This window comes from Peromyscus eremicus, chromosome 14, assembly GCF_949786415.1.
Source record: "Peromyscus eremicus chromosome 14, PerEre_H2_v1, whole genome shotgun sequence".
Taxonomy (NCBI): domain Eukaryota; kingdom Metazoa; phylum Chordata; class Mammalia; order Rodentia; family Cricetidae; genus Peromyscus; species Peromyscus eremicus.
In genome coordinates, this window is record NC_081430.1 from 76,911,883 (window position 1) to 76,935,525 (window position 23,643).

At 46.7% G+C, this 23,643-nt stretch overlaps 1 protein-coding gene across 7 annotated transcripts in view; it reads right to left on the reverse strand.

Moving 5' to 3' along the window:
* Tmem229b (transmembrane protein 229B) overlaps nt 1-23,643 on the reverse strand; it is a 50,727-nt gene that overhangs the window by 26,031 nt on the left and 1,053 nt on the right. For 5 of the 7 annotated variants that reach the window (XM_059279109.1, XM_059279108.1, XM_059279113.1 and 2 more), the window contains exons 2-3: nt 8,038-8,078; nt 5,163-5,318 (exon numbers count right to left, since the gene is read on the reverse strand). The gene's annotated coding sequence lies outside the window, so the exon portion shown is untranslated. The remainder of the gene's footprint in view (nt 1-5,162; nt 5,319-8,037; nt 8,079-23,643) is intronic. The other 2 variants (XM_059279111.1, XM_059279110.1) reach the window with 1 other exon arrangement.

Genomic DNA, 23,643 nt, shown 5'->3' on the forward strand with positions numbered 1-23,643 from the left:
CCGCTGACCCCACAATGCACTTGGTTTGGGCCTTCCACTTGGCTCCTTGCTCTGGGCTTGGACTCTGGATATCCCTGCCTGCTCCTCGTCTCTCCCATCTTCTCTTTGACGTCAGGACTCCTTGTCCTGGCACCCTGCTGGCCTCTCTTATTCCTCCTCATTGAGTCCACTCTACCTTAGCCAGCGCCTTCCAATCTCCCTCTCTAAGCAAAACACTGATTGCCCAACTAGTACACCTGGGAGTGTGGTCTCTGACGGCCCCCCCCCAGCCTCTTTCCTTTCCTTCCCACGATGCTCACTGGCACCTGGTGGCTCCTGCCTGCTGCCTGAAAAGCTGGACAGCTGCTGAGCTTTCTAATTAGCCGCCTGGCTGCCGTCCCAGAGCTAGGCATGTGTTACAGTAAAGCATCTCCTTACCCCCACTTCGTCCATAATCCCCCGCCCCCCATGCAGATCCCATCAGGTCACAGTCAGGGGCACTAGAAGCCCCATCACAGGACACTAGCAAACCACCTCCTGTCAGCCATGAGAGAAGAAATAGTGACCTTACAACCCCACAGAGTGACCAGGAATTTGTCTGTCCCCACTCCCCGTTCGAGACCAGCCTGGTCTACAAATCGAGTTCCAGAACAGCCAGGGCGGTTACACACAGAAACCCTGTCTCAAAAAAAAAAAAACAAAAAAAAACCAAAAACAAAAACAACAACAACCAAAACAGGACAGCTAGACTGGCCTAGCAGTGTGGTGCCACGCCCTGCTTCCATAACTAAGCCACCCCAGAGATTTCTACCCAAGAAGTTCTATTATTCAAGTTCACTGTAGGCGGTGTGAATGAGACAATGCTCTCACCTCCTCACCCCACAGACAATTCCCACCCCTTGTTGCAAAGTATCTAGTGTGCTGTACCGTGCCAGTGCAGCCAAGCAAAACCCCTGCCTGCTAAGCAGAGGTCCACCAGTCAGAAATGCCCCTTGTCGGCAGGTACTGGTTCCTCACCAGCCACAATTTAACAACAGGTTTAATACGTGAAGACAAAGTGAAATGCTTTGACTGATGGCCTAAACTTCCATGTGACCAGAAGAATTTAAGTAGCCTTATCAAGCCCCACAAATACTATATCTAACCTAATAGTTCATTTTAATGAAAAAGTTCTTGCTGCCTCCTACACACATACACACACACACACACACACACACACACACACACACACACACAGGGTTTGTTTCTCTGTGTAGTCTTGGCTGTCTTCAAACTTGCTTTGTAGACCAGGCTAACCTCAAACTCATTGAGACCTACCTGCCTCTGCCTTCCAAGTGCTGGAATTAAAGATGTGAGCCACCACCACCTGGCTATTGAATGTTCCTTTTTATCCAAGTTAATATGAGTTTTCTGTCACTGTCAATCAAGAAAATCCTCAGACAGGCATGAGGATCACACCTCCACATGTCCACCTATACAATCAAGGAAATCCTCAGACAGGCATGAGGATCACACCTCCACATGTCCACCTATACAATCAAGGAAATCCTCAGACAGGCATGAGGATCACACCTCCACATGTCCACCTATACAATCAAGGAAATCCTCAGACAGGCATGAGGATCACACCTCCGCATGTCCACCTATACAATCAAGGAAATCCTCAGACAGGCATGAGGATCACACCTCCGCATGTCCACCTATACTGCTCCAACAGCGGTGGCTCTGCTCCTTGCGACAGAAAGGGAAACATGGAGAACGGGAGAGAGGTCAGACCCCAAACATGGTGAGTCAGTTTGAGCAGAACAGCTGTCACTTCAGACATTCCAAATCTCCCTTCTGGTCATCGTCTAGACTTCAATTGGTAGAGGGGAAAATTTAGCTTCCCTTTGCCAGCAACCTAGCAAACCTTGACCCTGGAAACAGCACTCATGGGGACCAGAGATGAAGCATCAGCCAAGAACAGGTAATGCACAAATTCATTTTTTTTTCTGAAAATTCCAAAAATATACTGTCTGATTGGACAGTCGCTACACACAGGAGATTATTTAAGTGTTAATAAGTAAAAGTGAACGAAATTGAAAAATTAAGCTCTCAGATGAACTAGGTACAATGCAAGTATTCAAAGCTATATGTGGCCCTTGTCTGCCTTATTGGACAGCAGATATGGAATATTTCCGATGTCGCCGGAAATGTCACTAGATAGCACTGCTCTAGATCTGCTAACATTGAGTTCCACTCCCTTGGTTCTGGGATTCTTGGTCTTCTGAACAGGTATCTGCATTCTCTCACCAAATCAGAAACAGGTCCAGGTGGCCAAAGCTACCATCTGAAATGAAGGGAAGGTTAACCTTTCATAAAAGTCACCATCTACTATCTGGAGAGAGACTTCTTTTTGTCTGTTTTTTATTTTTTTGACAGTTTTTTTTTTTTTCCTGTGTAGTCTTGGCTGTCCTGGAACTCACTCTGCAGGCTGGCCTTGAACTCATAGAGGTCCACCTGACTCTGCCTCCTGAGTGCTGGGACTAAAGGTGTGCACCATCACCACCACCCAGCTCTGAAGAGTGATTTCTATTCAAGAGACCAGAAGACAGTCATGGCTATTGATGAATGAGGTCAGGCCTTGGGTCTATGCCTATAGCTCAGACTACAGGTACTGTCTTGAGTGTTGAAAATCATTTATTGCTGCTCTTCCATACCAGACAGTGTCCAACAGGCCATCTCATCTGACTGTACACAAGTCTATGCGACATGCATAGACCCCAATTGATTTGGAAGGATGGAGCTCAAAGAGGTTAAAAGATTCACTTAAGTCTACAGCTAAAACCTTGGAGGGCAGAAGTCTCTACTGGTACCTACCCCACACTCACACACATACACATCACTCATGGAAGAGCGAGATCTAAGGGGAAGGCCTAGGAGGACTTGGTTTGCCTATAGCAATGGGCCATTTATAATTGACAACAGTTCCTCATGGAAGACAATCTCGTGTGAGCTACTGGAGATCACCTATAGGACCAGAAAAGCCGCCTCCTAAGGGTCTGCCAAGCAAGGCTTAAAAGGCACCATACCATAACCACAGGAAGGCCGCAGCATGAAAGATAAATCTGTGATGGTGATAGGGGTCAGAAGACATTTCTCCAGGTTAAAGAGGAAAAGGCTGTAATGCAAATTTATTTTAGGAAGCTCTCTGGCCCACAGGTCCCTTATCTTTGCATTCCCAAGTTCTAGACAGCACTTGGCACAGAGTATCCATCTGTCAACCTGGAGGGAAGGCAGGTGTGTGTCCTCCAAGGAGGAGGAACTTTGGCCAAAAGCAGCCTGAAGGGCAGGTATTCTGGGGTGACGGGCATGGACAGAAAACTGATGGTTTATCTGTGGAACCTTGAGTGCTTTCCACCTGATTCCATCTGGCCCGTGTCCTTTAAGTGACGGCACACAGGAAAGGTCATCAGACACGTGGCGAAGCAGACACCAGCCACCTCAGGCACCTTCATCAAGAGCCATGAGCTCAGCAATCCCGGCCCCTCCCTCGGCCTCTTGCTGGACAGCTCCATCTACTGAGCAAGCGCCCAGCCTTGCAACATGCTCAAATTATGGCTCCAAACAGCAGTTAGGCAAGAGTAATTAAAGGCAATGTTATCTCAGTCAGCCTCTCATTAGCCACATAATTAGACTGCTGAAAATAATTAACATTCCTTTTGACAAAGGAAACAGAGGACCCATTACATTCATTAAGGCAGCCTCAAGCCAGCCCGAGGAGGCTGAAAAATAGAACTCATCACCTAGTCCTGCCCATGGCACAGCAGTATTGGTTGACTCAGACCGAGTGGCAAGTCCTGCCCTGGGCCAGGCTGCTGGGTGAGTGGATGTTTGTGACACTGTGTGATACCTCCATGTGTCTGTTACAGATAATAACACCACACATGTGCACAGGGAGAAAGCAACCCGGGGGAGGGTTGGAGGCCAAGGGTATGCATCTACCTCCTCATGGCCCTGGGCACGACACAGAAAAGACATTTTTTTTAGGAACAATTAAGCCAGTAAAGCACCAGAAATCAAGAAGGAATCACAAGGACTTCCTGAAGACAGAAGGCAGGCGAGAATACGTTGAGGAGAACCGCCCCCTCCCAGTAAAACAATGAAATAGAATAACCATAGCTGACATTCAAAAGCGCATGTGAGGGCATCGTTCCAAGGATTTGCCGTGGTGTATTATCTCACTCAGCGCTTACAAAAATCCTGTGAGTTAGAGACTATGATTGTCTCTCCTATATACAAAGAGATTCAGAGTCTCTAGAGGAAACTTCCTCCAGATGTTAGGGCTACGATGGCAACACACGTGAGCATGGCTACAGATTCTCTGCTCCGCTAGAAGGGCACTTTCCAGGGTCCATATTTAAAGTGAGCACATGTGGGACACTTGAGTGGGGGAGCAGAGATGGACACTGGGGTAGAGAGGCCAGGAGACATCTAGACCCCGACGCTACCCAGCAGGCGTATCCTGTCCTCTTGGAAATAACACGGCACAGTGGTGGCTGGTACCACTGCTCAGAACTGACGCTCCTAGAGAAGCGACCAGAAAACTTGAAAGAAATGGACACACAGTATTCACGCAAAAATGAACCGACGAAGACAACAGGATGAAATGATTGAAAATATGATAGATAAGAGTCGGTTCTCTTCTCCACCATGTGCTCCTTGGGATTGAACTCAGGTCATCAAGGCTTGGTGGCAAGTGCCTCTACCCACTGAGCCATTTAGCTGGCCCCAGAAGCTACTTTTTAGAATAGCTAGCATGATACAAGTACTTAATAGGATTTTGCTGAACAAATCGAAAGCTTTAGGTCCTGTCTTACACCAACCAGGCCTTACCAGAGCTGTCCACAACTGGTTGTCCCTTCAACATATATTCTAGCCTCTCGGGTCTCTGCTCAGAATTCCCACCCCTCACTCCATCTGGAATGTCCCTGTCTCTTGTCTTTTTTCACCTACTTGTCCTTCCCTGCACACTCAAAGATTACTATCTCAAACAAAAAGAAAAAAAATTACTCTCTGTGGAAAGAGTCCACCACAGTCCAGTCCCCAAACTCCTAAAGTCTCCTAATTCTCCAGGGTCCCAGGATAGCGCTGGTCGAACTGTGCGGTGAGCTCACAATATTGACAATTCCCAGGCCTCTTACCTTTCAGTAGGTTCAAGTCTTGTCTTGGTAGGTGGGTAGAGAGCTAAAGAGAGGGCTCCGGGGCTCCTTTAATATCCCACTGTGTGCAATAAAGCTGAGTAACATCAGCAGCCACGTTCTTCTACGCCATCTGCATGAGGGACAAATCAGCTTCCACTGATGGGAGAAGGATGAGGAAAACGGGCGTGGAGAAGCCGTGACTCAGTGGGTCCAGGCTCAGCACAGTCAGGCTCTTTTTGAACTCTGACCCACTGGGCTAATCAGAAATACCTGTGACCAGGTGGGCTAATTAGAAATACCCGTAGACACACGCGGGCTGGTTGGGGATCCGAGCGGAACAGACGTGAGAACAAACCAGGGAGAAGGAAGAACAAGAGACAGGCTTTCCAGACACAAGAACTCCACCCTGGGGTGCCAATCATCTGCTAAAGTGTCCCTGGAGATCGGTTCTCTCCTCCCCTCCCTCTGCTTCTCCCTCATTCTCTTCCTTCCTCTTCCTAGGATCAGGTGGTGTGTATTCTAAAGCCGGAAGACGGGGTTAAACACTTGGGGCTATCCCTATGTGTAATCAGTGTATTCTGACACCTGTTTGGTCCATCCACCCCTAAAAGTGAGTCAGGCTTCTGTGGTAAAACCAGAGCTTTTGAGGTTTCCAAAACTTGCTAGTCTCATTCACACTTGCCTCTAGGCCATGTTTCTTCTCCCTTTGGAGGTCTCACTTGGGCTTTCTAGGGTGATGCTCCATTTCCAACACCCTCTACCATCTCCTCCACCGAATTCTTAAATAACCCGCCCACACACCGCAGGTACCATCCCCTCCTCAGGTTCACTGCCTAGCTCTGTGTGGGCCACTTTAAATAACACAGGGCCAGATGATGGAGTCTTTACAGAGGTTCATGGGAGTGTAACAGGAGATGGAGCAAACTACCCATTGCACAGATGCATTTACTTAGTGATGCAGAAATCCTTAGATGCGTCTCAAATGTGCAGACCGATGAATGATAAACAGGCTGAGCAGGAATGCTGGAACACAACAGGGAAGCTGGCTGTTTTTGTTTTTGTTTGTGTATGTATGAGTGCTGTGTCTGCATGGATGCCTGCAGGCCCGAAGAGGACATCATATCCCATTACAGATGGTTGTGAGCCACCACGTGGTTGCTGGGAATTGAACTCAGGACCTCTGGGAGAGTAGCCAGTGCTCTTAACTACTGAGCCATCTCTCCAGTTTTAAAAACTGGCTGTTTTTAAAACAAAATTTTAGAGGGCTGAGGGTGTGTGGTGGCCCACAGAGGTTATCTAGTGAGACCTTACTCAGGGTCAGAGAATTGGAGCTTGCTTTACCCAGCAGGGCTGCATAATAGGATGATTTGGCCAGGGGCGTGTTTACCAGGGTCTACATTTGGCTGTACAGTGTGCTTTGATCTTGCAAGGGGGAGGTCTTTTGCCTCTCCCCTTGGCATATTGTAAAAAGCCCTTTTGAATCAAGCTCTGGGCGACTGGGTATTGACTCAGGGTCCTCCCAAAGCAATCCTGTGTCTCTTTCTATCTTTCTACCTAATATTTCCTCATTCCTCTCCCCTCCACCCAAGAACCCTTCGAAAGGTGGCAACAGGTCAGAGCTGAACTCCCACAGATTCCCATGAGGGTGCAATATATCAAACCCCAGAAAACCAAAAACGTGTCCCCTTATTACAGTGCTTTCCATTGTAATAATGGGATCTTTTAAGTTCATCTTATTATCCATGTATTCATCGGTATGTTTACTAAACAACCACTCAGTACCTATCTGTTCCACCAGGTGTGTATATGCAAAGACCATGGACTCAGAGGTTCTAGCCCAGACCAATGTCTTGACACTTTATCAGGAACACTCATACATGCTTAAGACACCAGAGAAAATTAATGAATGGGATTGGGGGTGGGCTCAGTGGCAGAACATCTGTCCAGCATGTTTGAAGCCCAATTTTCATCCCCAGCATAAAATGAGAGACCAGATATCCATTCTGAAGGCCTCCAAAAATCTTAATCCAGCCTAGTAGTGAAATTAGGAATTGTGATCCCAAATGCTAATGAAGATTGAGCAACCAACACGCTAGTTAAGTCTATTAAGAAACCCAACCCATGTTAGTGCAGAGCCATAATGAAAGATGACAGACAGGACTTGTGAGTGCTTAGCTAGGAGGGGTTGGAGATGGCACCCCGAATTCTGCCCCTGGCTATGGTGGTGTCATTCTGAAAGAAGGGGATCCAGGGAGAGGTGCAGCTCTGGGGGCCCACAGTAGCTGTGTTTCAGATGCTCTTTGTGTTGGAGACGCCAATAGGGGAGCCAGCTCGAGGCTGGACACGGCCTTGGGACCTGAACAGGATGGAGCACAGCAGAGGAGGAGCATGCTCGGTGGGAGGGAGACATCTGAGGCTAGCAGAGGATGAGGCCCTGGGAAGGAGCCAGAGGAAGACACAGGAAAGCAGGAGCATACTCAAGAAAAGGACACTGGGGCCCCGGGGAGGTGGAGGCAAAAGACTGCCAGAGGCCGCGGCCAGCTGCAGAGGGAAGTTGTCCAGGGGATGACAAAAACTTAGCAAAGGCTGGTGACTGTTTAGGAAGGTATGGCTGCGAAAATGGCCACTGGGCCGGCACAGGGATGTGCTAAGGACTTGAGAAATCAGCTCATGAAGGAAAAGCTGCTGAGGTAGACAAGAGAAGGCGCCCCCACTTCTTCCTTCTCTCCCTTCCCTTCCTCTGTCCCCATCTCCCCTCCCCTTTCTCCTCCCTTCCTTTTCTCCCCTCCCCCCCCCTTTGAAGATAAGAGAAGTCTAGGGTGTTTGAGTATTAGAAAGAAATCACAGTGAGGGAGGGTCCATGAATGGAATGTACCTTGTGGGGCTCACACAGATGTCCTGGACTGGCCTGAGCATCTATAAAGAAAGCATAGTAAGCTTTAATCCCAGAGTAGGCAGGACACATGTGTCACTTTATTTTTTATCTTAATTCATTATTATTAATATTGTTGTTGTTGTTAGTAGTAGTAATAGTAATAGTAGTAGTGGTAGTAGTAGCTGGAGATGAACCCAGGCTTCCTCACAGGCTAAGAGGTACTTACTACCCTATCTTTCGTACATGCATATTGCTCAAATCTTCTTGACAGAGAAGACACCCAGACCTATAGAATTAAGTGTAACCTATGTAAGGTCATACAAATACTGTGATACTGTAAGCTAAACCTAGAACCCAAGCAGCCAGTGCCTGGTCCTTGGCTCTTCCTCCCCAGGAAGGAGAGTTAGAGGACATGTATCAACACCACAGTAGGTGCTACAGGTTCTGAGAAGTGGGAACCCATTTGCCAAGATTCTGCAACTCCTTCACAACTTTAGAGTGTTCTAAGGAAGAGAACAGTCTAAATTATGATTGTAATTATATTTGTTTTGAGGTGTTGGGAATTGAACCCAGGGCTGCCTTATGCTAGGCAAGCAAAAAGCCATTGAGACAGATTCCCCATCCCTTTTCCATGGTTTTTGTTATTTTATTTTGGTTTGGTTGACACAGAGTCTCAGTATGTATCCCAGGCTGGCCTCCAATAAAAGTCCTCTTGCTAACAGCCTATTAAGTGCTGGGACCACTGGCTCACGCCACCACACCCAACCATAGCGTGGCTTTGCTGAATGCTGCATTGGTCAGGAATGCCACTAACATGTAAATTGAAAGGATATCCTACTTTATATTCTTTGGAACACTACCAAGAAATGTTCATCATCTTGGAGAATGACATCAGTCCCCAGTAGCACCTTTCCAGGTATGTTGAGTCACCCACAACACACACCTGTATCTCATTTCTGATCATCCCATTATCAGTGGTTACTTGTAAAGATTTCAGCTTCTGACTTCCAGGTGATTATGTCAAAGCAATTGCACACTAAATATAATGATATTACAGGACAATTAATTTCTTCCTTTATTTCTCTTTAGGATTAGAGTTGACAGCCGGGCGGTGGTGGCGCACGCCTTTAATCCCAGCACTTGGGAGGCAGAGCCAGGCGGATCTCTGTGAGTTCGAGGCCAGCCTGGGCTACCAAGTGAGTCCCAGGAAAGGAGCAAAGCTACACAGAGAAACCCTGTCTCAAAAAACCAAAAAAAAAAAAAAAAAAAAAAAGATTAGAGTTGACCTTTTATACTGACTTTAAAAACTTAATGTAGAGGCAGGACGTATGGTTACACCTGCCTGTAATCTCAGCACCTGGGAGGCAAAAGCTAGAGATGTGAGAGAGTTTGAGGTCAGCCTGGGCAACAGTTCAAGGCTAGCCTGAGCTGATCAAGACTATCTCTTAAAAGCAAAACAAAACAAAAACCCCAAAGGCCTGGTGTGGTGGCTCATGCCTGTAATCCCAGATACTTGGGAGGCTGAGGCAGGAAGGATACAAGTTTAAGACCTTCCTGGGCTACAAAGTGTGTTTAAGGCAAGCCTGGGCAACTCAGTGAGACCCTGCTTTAAAAGAAATACACAAAAGGGCTTGGGCTATGACTCAGTGGTAAAGTGCTGGGCCAAGCTCCAGTACCCCCTCCCCCACACGGGGTGTGTGTGTGGAGAGAGACAGAGACAGAGAGAGACAGAGAGAGAGAGAGAGAGAGAGAGAGAGAGAGAGAGAGAGAGAGAGGAGTGAACCAATAATAATAAACAAGGGCTGGGGCTGTAACTCAGTGGTTACACTAGCTTTTCATGTACAGCCCTGAGTTTGATCTCACTGAGAAAATAGACAAAAGTTTATGTATATATAGGTAGGTGTCAGTGTCTGTGAATTTTTTATTTAAGAATTTTTTTATTCATTTTACATACCAACCACAGATTTCCCCCTCTCATCCCTCCTCCCACTCCCCCCAGCCTCCTCCCACACCTCCCAGTATCTGTGAATTTTATTCAGATTATGTGAAGCTTATTCAGAGTAATTCAGAGGCACTAACAAATTAGCTAACTAAAAGGGTGTATCATTGTAGGCTGTGTCTTTAAAAGTAAAGGGAACTGAAATGCCAGGGGTACAAGAAGGTGGACAGCATTAGAGTCGATCCAAGTGATCTGCCCCTCAGAGTAAAGATGCTGGTCTTTCCCTGATACATACAGCCTGGAGCTCCCAAATGATCAATATATGGATGATATGGCCAGTCCTCCATTGAGCACCTTCGGGAAATGTCATTTATCTAACTAATTCAAGTTATGCTGCATCTCAGCGTTTTCCAGCTCAGTGTAACAATAGAAATCTCACAAGAGCTCTGGAGAGGGCAGGGAGATGACAGATGTTCAGTATCTGGAGGCAGAGATGTGCTTAGAGGAAGTCCAAGAAACAGATGCCAAGCTGAGTCTGTGGATATCTTCATGTCTTAATGGACAAGAAGATGAGTACACAGTATGCAAGAGGATGCTTAGGGATATTTATGGAAAATGCCATACTATAAGGAATTGTGGACAGGAATAGGGACAGAGAAGGGGACAGCCCAGGGAGCTCCCGATGGGTTAAAATGGCAGAGCTAGAAATGCTTACAGCTCAGCCTCTAGAGAGGGGCGGATTAATTAATAGTCAGGGGATGTGGCCAGACCTTCCACAGGCCTAGCCATCAGGTCTCAACAGGGACAAGTCGAAGGGTGTGTGCCCTGTGAGTGAGAGAGGATAGACTCTCATAACCCAAGGGATATGTAGGGGCCAAGTGGAAAGGAGAGGAAAGGACCTGCCTTATGGAAGGTCCAGAAACAGGGCTTATGGCCCGTCAATATGCAACTTTGCATCCTAATTCCCCCCAGGTTCCTAGCAAAAAGATGAACAAGAGGCAGAGGAGAAAGGGGACACAATGATATCTTACATTCTATCATTTTTGCACGTCTGTGTTGTTTTTGCATTTCCTATGAACGTTTGAATCTCCTTTTTAATTTTCAGATGTGTGATCAGGCAGGAGTGGTGGCTTATGCTTGCAGTTCCCAGTACTTGGGAGGAGAAGGTAGGCAATCACAGCACCATGGGTTTTAGGCCAGCCTAGACTACCCAGTGAGACCTTATCTCAAACAGCTAATCTAAGTAAATGAATAACAAAATGCCCAGTCAACACAACTGTAGTGATCAATAAGCAAACTGATGATCAATAAGAAGTTGCATCACTTCACAGATGGAATAGGAGAAATGAGGTCTTGGGGCTCCAAAGAAACACCCAAGTACAGGAGATGCTTCCAGAAAACATCAAGCCTGTTCATGTGAGCTAATATGCCAAGCAGAGAACAGGGCATAGCCTCCAGCAGGTGTGCCCCAGTTCATCTTGGTGCCACAGCTTTAGAGGTCCAAGAGTCCTTCAGGGACCAACCTGTAGGTCAGGACCAGGTGAGGCAAGAAAGGCACTGGCAGCTAAGCGCTGAAGTGCTCGGTGGTAATCACAACACTCGGGAGGTTGAGGCAGGAAGGTTTCAAGTTCAAGGCCAGCTGGAGCTACATAGCAAACCTCAGCTCAAAAATGAACTAATACCACTTGCTTAAAGTCCAAAATTTAAAGCTACTTAGGAATGAAGAGTGTGTGTGTGTGTGTGTGTGTGTGTGTGTGTGTGTGTGTGTGTGTGTGTTTGTGTGTGTGTGTGTGTGTGTGTGTGTGTGTGTGTGTGTGTATAATCTATGTGTACATATGCATCTTCCAGAAGCTGGAACTGGAGTTACGGGTCAAGGTGAGCCACCTAACATGTTTGCTGGGATCTGAATCTGGTAAACCATTTCTCCAGCTACCATAAATAGTACTTTCATGCAACATTTTAAAAACTCAGTAAACCATGGTCAATGGCAGCAGCTTCAAGGGAACCAGGGCTGGGATCAGGAGAAGTCAATGAAGCAGAGACTTCTCTGAAGTTCTGTAACATTTGAAGAGTTCAAGGACCTGCCCCACCGTCAGAACCAACAGCAGCTCTGCTGGGAAACAAAATATCCCACAGCCTTGGAAGTCAGAACGTTTTAGATTTTTGAAAAAGAAGTTCTGAGCACATATTGTAAATGGCACAATGCCCACGGCAGGGGTTAGGGAATCTTCCTTTAGATAAACATACTAACGTCCTTGCCGTGACAGCTATGAACACGCACACTCTGCTGGGACAGCAGCTAGCCATCGATGACTTCCTTAGTCCAGGTCAGGTCCTACTGTCATAGTTAACTCCCAGTTTAGGAATGTTCACATTTTATTGTCATTAAAGAGACCTGTGGCACTATGAGAATTAATTAGGTCTCTGAAAGGGGAACGGCAGTGGAATGGACCTGGAGTGTTTGTTTTAAATTCACTCTGAAAAGTGACTAAATCCACGGAGCCCTCACCGAAAACCATGATCACCTGGAGAATGTGATTCCTAAAAATCGGTCAAGTCTAGAGCAGACATTGCAGGAATTATTTTCCCAACTAATATTATATGTATCTTCTGCATGTGAACCTTGTGCAGAGTCTCGAACCCTCAGGATCCTAAAGGTTAATAGAAAATGAAAAGGTTAAATAAGATGCGGCGGCTCCCAACCACCTGTAACTCCAGTTCCAGAGGATTCGACACCCTCTTCTGACCTCCATGTGGTGCACACGCATACATTCGGGCAGACACAAACACACCATTTTTAAAAGGTAAATAAAATCATAGGTCAAGGGACCTAATCCACACCCACAGCTTAAAGGTGATGGAGCAAAGGCATAGAGAAGCCAGGGCTTTGCATAGGTTAGAGATAGGCAACTGGTGGTGCTGAGAGATGAGAAGCTATGATTGCCTACTTCCTGTTCACTGCCCTTGGCATGAAAGCAGGCAATAACTTCGCGATGAAAAGACAAGAGAAGTTGGAAGATACAAGCAGAAGTGCTTTGGGCCAAATATACCTCTGCGGCTAAGATGAGTTCTAATGTAGACAGACAGACAGACAGATGAGGGCCCTGCAGCCAACACATCCGTGGGAGGCAGTGAGGGCAGGTGCATGACGGGTCATTTAGGCAGGTGGATTCGACTCTAATAAAAGATACAGATGGAGTTGCTGGAATGGGGAAGTGGGGAAAGAGAAAAACCAATGCGGGGAGAGCCCCAGTGCAGAGTGAGGAACCTACAGGCACCTCCGAAAACAGCATCTGTCAACCATACGTGTGTCATCTTCATGGCCCCGCCCTTACAGGAAGCAGCAGAGCGTTGTGGTTTAAAAGTGCGCGCTCGGGGGACAGATCTCCTCCATTTAAATCCCAACTATGTGACCTTAGGCAGATTGCTTTAACCTCCCTTTGCCTCACTTACTCATCTGTAAATAGAGATGGAGAGTGCATGTACACCATACGAAAACCAACACTTAGCACTACAGTGGCCCTCTTTGTGTCCAAAGGCGACTGCTTCTAGGAAACACCCACAGGTACCAAAATCTGCAGAAATGCAGATTCCCCTATACAAAATGCATATAACCTAGGCACATCCTCCACAAGTTTTTAAATCACCTCTAGGGTGCTTATCATATGTAATAAATACTACATAAACAGTTGCTGTGTTGTATTGTTTGGAAAATAAGGACCAGAAGAGTCTATACATGTTCAGTATAAACAATATTTTTTTTTCTGAATAGTTTTGATCAGCAAGTGGTTGAATCCATAGATGCATAACCTTTGGATATAGAGAGATGACTATGTAAAAACTCAGTGAATGTTAGTTGTTCTCATTAACCAACCTATTAGATCAACTCTGTGTATGTGTGTGTGTATTCATGGGTGTGCATGTGAGTGTGTGTGAGTGTGCATGTGTGCAAACACATCTGTGTAGAGGCCGTAGGTTGACATTAGTCTTCCTCCACCTTATTTTTGAGACAGAATCTCTTACTGAGCTTAGCAAGCACTGATTCAGGTAGGCTGGTTGACCAGCAAGCTCCAGGGATCCACCGTCTCTGCCTTCCTAGTGCTGGGATCGTAGATGTGTGCTGTGGTGTCTCACTTTTACACAGGCTTAGGGATCCAAACTCAGGTCCTCATGCATGACAAACACTTTACCAATGGGTCATCTTCCCAGCCTCAAATACACAATCCTTTTTCCTGCATCAGCTTCCCAAGTGCTGAGTACATACTACCACACCCAACTGGACAGTTACGATTTCGTTGTTGTTGTTGTTGTTGTTGTCTATTTGCTTTTTGGTTGTTTGAGACAGGGCTTTTTTGTATAGCCCTGCCCATCCTGGAACTTGCTCTGTAGACCAGGCTGGCCTTGAACTCAAAGATTTTCCTGCCTCTACATCCTGAGTGCTGGGATTAAAGGTATGTACCACCACCGCCCAGAATATTTTTTTAATTATATGTATGTATATGTGCCTGTGTGTGGGTATACGTGAATGAATTACAGTGCTCATGGAGATCAGAGGCATTGGATCCCCTGGAGCTGGAGTTGTAGGTAGTTGTTGAGAACAGAGCTTGGGTCCTCTAGAGGAGCAGTGTGCTCCCTTAACTACTGAGTCATCTCTCCAGCCCTGACAGTTATGGTTTTAAAGAAATACACATAACAAGATGTTAAGTCAGAAATATTAACTAAGACACTGAGATACAAAAGGTATGGTGTTCTCCAGTGTGACACCAGTCAAGGATGAACGTTTAAAAAAAAGAATGTGTGCAAGCTCCTCCCTCACACCGAGGGTACAAACGGTCAGAATAGGCAGACACTGGAGGGCATCTGTGCAGAGGAATATGGAGGGCGCTGCTCCTGGGCTATGGCCTCACCCTCCCACCACAGAGAATTTGCTCACTCGGGAAACTTGGTGTCTGTTCCCTGCAAGTGAGAAGACAGGGTAGGGATATATGCAGATGGTGAGCCAGATTGGCCATCAGCTGCTGGAAGATGGAGGGACTGCTGAGCTGGGGGTAAGCCTGTGCTCCAGGTTCACTGCTCCGAAGGATATAGGACTGGTTTCTAGGACTGACATGAGTGGATGAGTACAGGTCTCATCCAGAGAACCTATTTGAACAGACTAAAGAGACTTAGTGGAAAGAAACTGGAGGTGAATCACTGGCTTTGGGGACCCCAAGGCAAGAGCACCAATATGGAATGAAGGATAATTTGCTCTTTTTTATTTGTTTGTTTGCTTTGAGACAAGGTATCACTTTCTAGCCCAGGCTATCCTGGAACTCACTATGCAGCCTTCACTGGTCTTGAACTTTTGGTAAAACCTCTTGATTCAACCTCCCTGATGCTGGGATCGTAAGCATGAGTCACCATGTCCAGTGATAAATTTTCCATTGTGAATATCTCAGCAGCTGGGCAAAGAGCGCTCTCTGAGAAACCCATGAGCGTGGGCACAAGAGAAAGAATCAGCATTAAATACATGCTGGGCCCAGGAAACAATGGTGCTGGTCACTGAACAGTTCCCTGTCCTTTGCAGTTGAGTGACAAAGACAGGGAGGTATGCAATACTGAATTGAGGCGAGGTGTGTGACTCAAATGTGACCGCAGGACCTTCGACTGCCTACAAATAACCAGAGACTTAGAAAGCCTGATTGACTGTTCATTCCCGGGCAGGGAAAGAACTAGGCTCACTGAGTAAACCTAAAGGCATCATGGGACACAGAACTATTTCATGGATAGCTATTAGAATGAAATGTTCATCCTTGTAGTTAAAATGGACTCCCGTGGAGCTGGAGGGGTAGCCAAGTGCTTAAGAGCACTGGCTGCTCTTCCAGAGGATCCAGGTTTGAGTTCCAGAATCCGCATGGCAGGTTATAACCTTCTGTAACCCTAGTTCTAGGGAGATCCACTGCCCTCTTCTGGCCTTCATGGGTACTACATACAGGTGGTGCATAGACAGACATACACACAGGCAAAACTCACTTAATTTAAAATTTTAAAAAAGCCTCTCACACCTTCAGAGGTAGGGTGATCACTATTAGAAATGAATGGCACAGGGAAACGGGGAGCCAGGAGGGAAAAGACGAGGAAGCAGGGACAGAAATGATCGGTTTGGTGGGTTCGGTGGGATCTCACCTGCTCCTCCACCTCAAATACAATAAAATAAAAGCAGAGGACGTAAAAGGACAATGAGAGAGTGGCTAGACCCTTCAATACATGGCCCTGCGCAAAGGAGACTCAGATGGCTCAATTCTGTGGGCGAAGAGGTCAGGCTGAGTTCACGGTTTGGTTGCTCCTTCAGGCGGAGACGGGGCAGCCAAAGAGGTGGGGCCTCGCAAACACTGTGTTACCCAGAACGTTTCCAGCCAGGTCCTGAAGTCCTGGAGACACAGGAAGCAGCAGGGGAGGAGGACAGATGACTTGCCCAAACCCAAATGCAGAATGTGAAGCATACACACACACACACACACACACACACACACACACACACACACACACAGCTGTAGACAGCCCCTGGAGACTGTCCTGGGACGGTGAGAGGGGACACTTGGGGATTAAGAGGAGGCAAAGGGGCACTCACCGTGCTGTGGGGGGTAGGGGAGGAAAGGCACACAAACACCACCTTTCTGCTGCCTCAGCAGGACAAAGGTGAATACAGGTCCAGTTACCCCTCCACTAGGAAGTTCTTACTCCCGCTCTGGCCTGTCCCTTAACCTCCAGTATGGCCTCTCCTTCCACTCCGCCCCCCGGCTTCCCCAGCTCCGACTTCCTTCAGGTGCAGATGAGTTGAGTTCTCCCCCAGAAAGGCCAGAATTACTCCCAGCCCACCGGATCATCCAGCACACTTCCTAGAAGGGAAGTTAGAGACAGCCTCATCGGCATTTCCTATTTTATACACAAGGAAACCAAAAGCCAGAGAGTTCACATCCCGTGTACAGACTCACCAAACCAGGACCAGAACTCGTCTCCCTGTCCCCACCAGGTGATTGTTGTACAATATTATTTTAAGATGTGTTACATTTGTTGATGCTGTGGAACATTTGTTTAAGGATGCAAAGAGGTGTTGCATTCTTTTATGTTGCATTTGCTTAACTCTGTGAAGCTGTGTTACTGTGCCTGTCTAAAACACCTGATGGTCTAATAAAGAGCTGAACGGCCAATAGCGAGGCAGGAGAAAGGACAGGTGGGGCTGGCAGGCAGAGAGAATATATAGAGGGAGAAATCTGGGAGAAAAAGGAGGAGCAAGAGAGATCAAGGATCAAGGAAAGAAGGGGCCGGCCACACAGCCAACCACTGAGTAAGAGTGAAAGTAAGACATACAGAAATAAGAAAGGAGAAAGCCTAGGTGATGGGATAATTTTAAGTTAAGAAAAGCTGGCAAGAAATAAGCCAAGCTAAGGCAAGGCATTTATAATTAAGAATAAGCTTCTGTGTGTGATTTATTTGGGAGCTGGGTGGTGGGCCCCCCAAAAGAGCAAAAACAACCAACAACATGTGATTCTATCAAATAGCATTTCAACAACTCAAATATGGTCAGCCCATCTCTCCCAGGTCACCCTCAATAGCCTTCATTCCTCTGCATAATCACCCCCAAATGATATGAGACATAAAGTCAAATTGTCTAGGAATGAAGACAGTTACCACTGAAGTAGCTGGTTATCTCTAAATCCTTTCTCAGAAAAAGATAGCCTGATGGATATAGGGTAATCTGGTATAATGTATGGATACAAAGTAAACTGATTTTTTTTTTCAATGCTGGGGATTGAACCCCTAGTCTAATGTTTTCTGTACTTTGCAAAGTATATCTGAGATTCAAGTCATAACCGAATCCCCCAGATGGATAGTGATGGACAAGGGAGGAGCTGGGTGGGCAAAGCCTAGAGTCAAGAATTTGCTAAGATGAGCCACTATGACAAGCAGGAGGACAACAGAGAGGAAAATGTTAGTATCAGAATCCAATGGGGTTTATAAGATACAGTGCTATGCCAAGCAGAAAGCCTGTTCCCTTTACAGTAACTTCCAGACCATCTGGTCTACCTCTCTGCTGCAGGGTACAGACCTCATCCTCTCCTGAACACTCACGAGGATGCTAGTTCTCGTGAATCTGTACTTCCATCTTCCTCTCGCTGCTGTGTGCTCACACCAGCTCCACTTTCAGTCACTCACCAACCTTTGCTCTATCGCTCAGCCCACTCAACGCTCACAAGCTGCAGCAGAACAGGTCTCAGTTCAAGTCCCAGTCCGGACACTTTCTAGCTGTGTGAGAAGGTGCAATCACTCTTGAAGAAGCTCAGTCTTCCCAGCTGTAAAATGGGGATAATCAATAGTAGCTTTCTCACTGACGTGAGAGGAAAGCATATGAAAAGTACTTAGCCCAATGCCTGGCATACAGTAAGTATTCAATACATGGTGACTGCCAACTGTTAATGCTCTGACTGCTGAAGCCAGTTGAAATTCCATTTGTGGAATGGAGTCTCAGAGCACTGACCTGGGTCACCCAAGGTCAACCGAGCAAGTGAGTTGGGGAGTACTCCCAGATTTCCTGATTTTGGAGATGTTTGGCAGTCATTATTTCCTTAGAACAAGGTCATTGTCCAGTGACCCAGAAGCCTAGATGTCTGAGGACATCCAGCTATCACAGCTGTTGATTTAATAAGTGCTCTCACATGCCAGGAACTGTGCAGGCATAGGGAAGTTTGAAGGTGCCTATATTAGGTCAGTATAAGAAGGTCGCCTCATTGCTCTGGGCAAGCCAAAAAAAAAAAAAAAAAGTCCTGCTCAATACCAGAGAAAACTCTGGAGTGGCTGCTTATGCTGCCCAATGATAGCAATATTTATTGTCCATATTTGTATTCTGATGTAGATAAAAGTGTGGCCAATGTCCAGGTTCCTTATTCCTGGCTCTCTCTCTCTCTCTCTCTCTCTCTCTCTCTCTCTCTCTCTCTCTCTCTCTCTGTGTGTGTGTGTGTGTGTGTGTGTGTGTGTGTGTGTGTGTGTGTGTGACAGAGGGAGAGAGAGGGAGAGAGAGGGAGAGAGAGAGAGAATTGGGAACAACAAGAAGGGACATTCTCAAGACTAAGAACTAAGACGGAGACTAGTTAAGAACACCTCTAGACAGACGATGGGGATTGTGCATGTGCTAGAAACCGATCTACGATCCTCCCTGAGGACTAACTCTCATAGTATTGGTGTCATGCAAGCTGCCAAGGGAGAGAAGCAATCAATAGTCCGACCCAGCTGTGAGGTCTGGGAACCACAGCAATGACTGGCCTGGCAAGACATGCCCAATGGTGCAATAACTGCACTTCTATCGTGGGGGTAACCAACAGCTATCTAATTGGACTTAAAGGCCTGCTTAACAGGAAGGAAGTCATGCCAGGTACTGCAAACAAGCCAATTACTTAAAGCTGGAGAGGTCACAGGTCCTAGAGAAGAACCTGCCACGGCCAGTTTCCTAAACCCGTATGATTTCTAACAGTAATCTAAATGCTGATCCTTCTACCCACAGACAAGTGGAGCTCTCACCCTCATGGAAAAGAGGTGGAAGCCATTACAGAGATCCACAAGTGTCAATGTAGACAGCAGATGACTGGAGTGGTCCTCATCCCCTACTGATGCATCCACAACACAAGCCCTAGACCTAAGGGTCAGAGCAAATCACTGAATCGGGTGTGAACAGATTTTTAAGAACTAGAATACCAGAATGCCTACTACTAGATAGCATCTTCCAGACACGACAGAGACACTGCACCACGAAATCTCAACAACATGGTTGCCTATACAAAACCTGCATAATGGCAACACCATTTAGCATACCAACATGGATGAGGGAAATCTCCTAAGGTCCTACCTACAGGCAATCATTGGCTTCGGAGAGATGGAGAATCAGTTTTCTTTAGAGAGGAGCACCTGGATTTATCCAAACCTAAGTGGTCAGCCCTAGCCACATCTACAGTGAGCAACACTGCATAGACTCGGTAGGTTATATATGTAACAGGAATAGTTAAAGAAGTCATGAGACAGAATGGGGGTGCAGGAGTAGCTGGAAGGGAAGAGGAAGGGAAATGATGTAGATACAGTAATCATGTATAAAATCCTCAAAATTTTTAAATGATAACAAAACAGATCCCTTGCCGGTGGTCCATAGAATGGCCATTATTTTACCTAGAAGCCAGGCTTCTTGAGGCACTGTAGTCCTATGTGTACATTTATCTCAAAGCATGAACTGCTTCCTCAGAAGTTCAGAGAAGAACCCTCTTTCTGTGGCCCTTCAATCTCTTGGCTTGCATCTCTAGACCCGGGGCTGGTATCAAGGCCCTACTAAACCTCTCCTGTGAAGATGGACCAGTTCTGAAGCTCATGTGTCAGAGGCGCCTCTTAAAAATGGAAACAATGGGGGGCTGGAGAGATGGCTCAGAGGTTAAGAGCACTGCTTGTTCTTCCAAAGGTCCTGAGTTCAATTCCCAGCAACCACATGGTGGCTCACAACCATCTGTAATGAGATCTGGTGCCCTCTTCTGGCCTGCAGGGATATGTGCAGACAGAACACTGTATACATAATAAATAAATAAATTTAAAAAAAAAAAAATGGAAACAATGAATGGATAGGCCAACTAGAAGTCATTCATCATCTGAGCCCAACTACAAAAGTAGTCAGAAGGGATGGCCCAGTATGTTCTGAATGTGGGGGGCCTCTGGAGAGGAGAGGTGTGACAGAAATGTTCTCACCAATTATGCCCCCTTATCAATTAGATCTCCTAACACTACATGGCCAGTGAAATTTTGTATGCTGCCAAGATTCCAGAAGAAAGAACAATTTTAAGACCCAAGCCCTGCCCATGTAGACTGCCATAATATTAATGTCTTTTCTACAACACCAAAATGCCAGAGACAAGGTCTCAAAGTCCCCAGGAGCCATCAGAGAAGGAGATGGTGGGGGCTAGAAGTTCGGAAGTGCAAGGGGCAATAACTGTGTTCATTCTTTAGATTGCTAGACTTGACTATGTCCAACCCCATCACAAACTGTCAGCAATAAAAAGGGATGGAAAGTTTCCTTTGAGACCCATTCTTTAAAGGCACACCGGGCCAATAGCACCCTACAATTTCAACCCCACTAAATGTATAGGTAGGGGAACTGGTGTCAAAATGAACGTTAAGTAGAACCTTCGTGTGGAGCCCACTCCTGCAGCCTAATTCGTGTGAGCAAAGAGAAGCAAGCAGGCTTTCCATGTAAGTCTGAAAATGAGCAGGGTCACTCACTCAGCCTCAGTTTTATGGTGGATAAGTATGCCGAGGGAGGAAGCATCTCCTTTTCCATGCTCTATGACAGCAGCATAGAGCATCCCAGAACTTGATCTGAGGCAGGTGTGTTATTTTTCCCAGCCAACGTATCATTATATAACCCTGGTTGGTCTGGAACTCTGTATGTAGACCAGGATGGCCTCAAATTCTCCTCCTGCCTTTACCTTCTAAGGGCTGGGGTTACAGGCGTTTACCACTATGCTCAACCTAAATGCACATCTTGAACCAAACCTACAGCTCCAAAATTCTCTTCATGCATCTTGGAAAAGTATAACCCACGAATCATAAGGTAATTGATTCTAAACCTTCTCAAATCCCAAGAAAAGAATGTTAGTAGACACAGCCAGTGTATCGAGTGGGACTTAAGAACCATAACCAAAAAACGCCGGCTCTTGTCCCTTCCCCTCAAACTGGCTTACACTTTACTTTTCGGTAACAAACACTCTGGTTCCTCAGGAGGCCTGGGGGAAGAAGCCAAAAGTATAGCCAGTTTTAGATGATCTTAATCCCTTTCCGAAATCCCCCCCACCCCCCACCCCCAGGGCCAGGTATGAACAAAAGGAGCCGAGAATGTGCCAAGGCTGAAATTATTCACACTTTAAAAGGAATGTTCTTGAATTAAAAAACAAAACAAAACCAAAAAAAAAAAAACAACAAAACAAAAAACAAAACCCACTAAACTCCAAAACACCTTGTTTGCAATTACTGAGTGGACAGGGAGGAGGGGACTAACTAAATAGACACAAATTTGAGAGCAGTCGGGTGGGAGGGTTAGCTATCCTTTTTCTCTCTCAAGGACAGCCAGATCTGATATGGCTGCTGCTAAGCCCAAGCTGCCTCACTTTGCTGCCCTGAGCCAGCTCTCTCCCTGTGATACCAGAGCCCCTCCGCGCACCCACACATCAGAGACCCTTCTCAGAGCTCTGAGGGCAACTGTCACTAATGTCCTGGCTTGTCATCTTGTCGGAAAGCTCCAAGATGTCCCATGAGCAGACGCAGACAGAAAAGCCACCCCACGGCCTGTGTGCTAGAGCAACTTTTCTGATAAAAACGACACTTTTAAAACCGACACCGACCTCCCCCTATCGCAAACGCTGTAATTCAGCCCTTCCCTGTAAAACGACACTTTTCCCTTTAGAAACAAGACACAAATCGGACTCAGAGAAAATAAGCGTAGTATAAGGCTCACGAACTCTTCTAATACCCTCCGTTCAAGAACCTCCTGCTCTTAAATCAGTTTATACATGTAGGAAGTCATGTCCCATCACTTTCAAAGAGGGAGTCCAAGGAGCTCCATCTTCTTACCTCCCAGTGTGGGACCTGGGGAACAGTCTGTCCATAGAAAAGCCTTCTTGCACCCTTTCTGCTGGGGAGGTCAGGCCAGCACCACTGTCTCAGCTCTGAATCAACAGCTTGGGGGACAAACTCAACCTGAACTGAGCAACAATCAACACTGCCTAGCTGGAGGGCGGAGCTCTACAGAAGTGGGGCTGTCTGTGCCATCTGAGTTCGCCACCTGACCTAACCTTGGCCACTTCAGTTCCAGGACCACAGATCGAATACTCAGGGGCACTTCCCTTTTTTTTTTTTTTTTTCCTGCAAACCCTTAGAAGTCCTGGAATCCTCCTTGACCCTATCTTGAAGTGGCCGGAAGTCAACACTAAATCAACTTGTCATTTCTCTCCGAACACCAGTGTTCCGTCGCCCCTCTGTCTCTGCTTCAGAACACAGAGTCTCAGAAAAGGCAAAGAACGCTTCATCTCAGCCCACTCCTCCATGTCTCTAAACCTGGTTGTCCTGGCAGACCCACCCCTGGTCCAACCCCGTGTGTCGTTAGCTCACCCACAGAGACGCAGGAGCATCAACCAGAAGTCCAGAGCTTACAGCACCGTCTGTCTCCAGTCAGACCATAGACAGAAAGAAGCAGATGCTGCTCTGCCTTCCAACCAGGTAAACGACCTGAGCTCTTGGAAGGTGGTGCTGCCGTAGGACAAGAGCCAATGGTCACATGCAAGCGCTCTGCAAACTGGAGGAACCCGGCTCCTGGAGACAAAGATTGAGGATTGGGATCTTGGAACACTGCCCATTTGTCTTCCAGAGAGAAAGATCCTATACCATTCTTAAGTCAGGTCCACCAGCCCTCTCTTTGACCCTTCTTCCTGGTACACGGTGGGGATGGGGGTGGAGATTTAGGCTTCCTGGGGACCTTAGTCGGAAGATCGTTTGTTATAGGGATGCAGGGATAAGGGATGAGCAGAGCCCCAAGGTTACACTGGTATGCAGCTTCCAAGAGTCCTCCAGTGAAAGTCTAACCAGTGTCAGAACAGCCTGACACC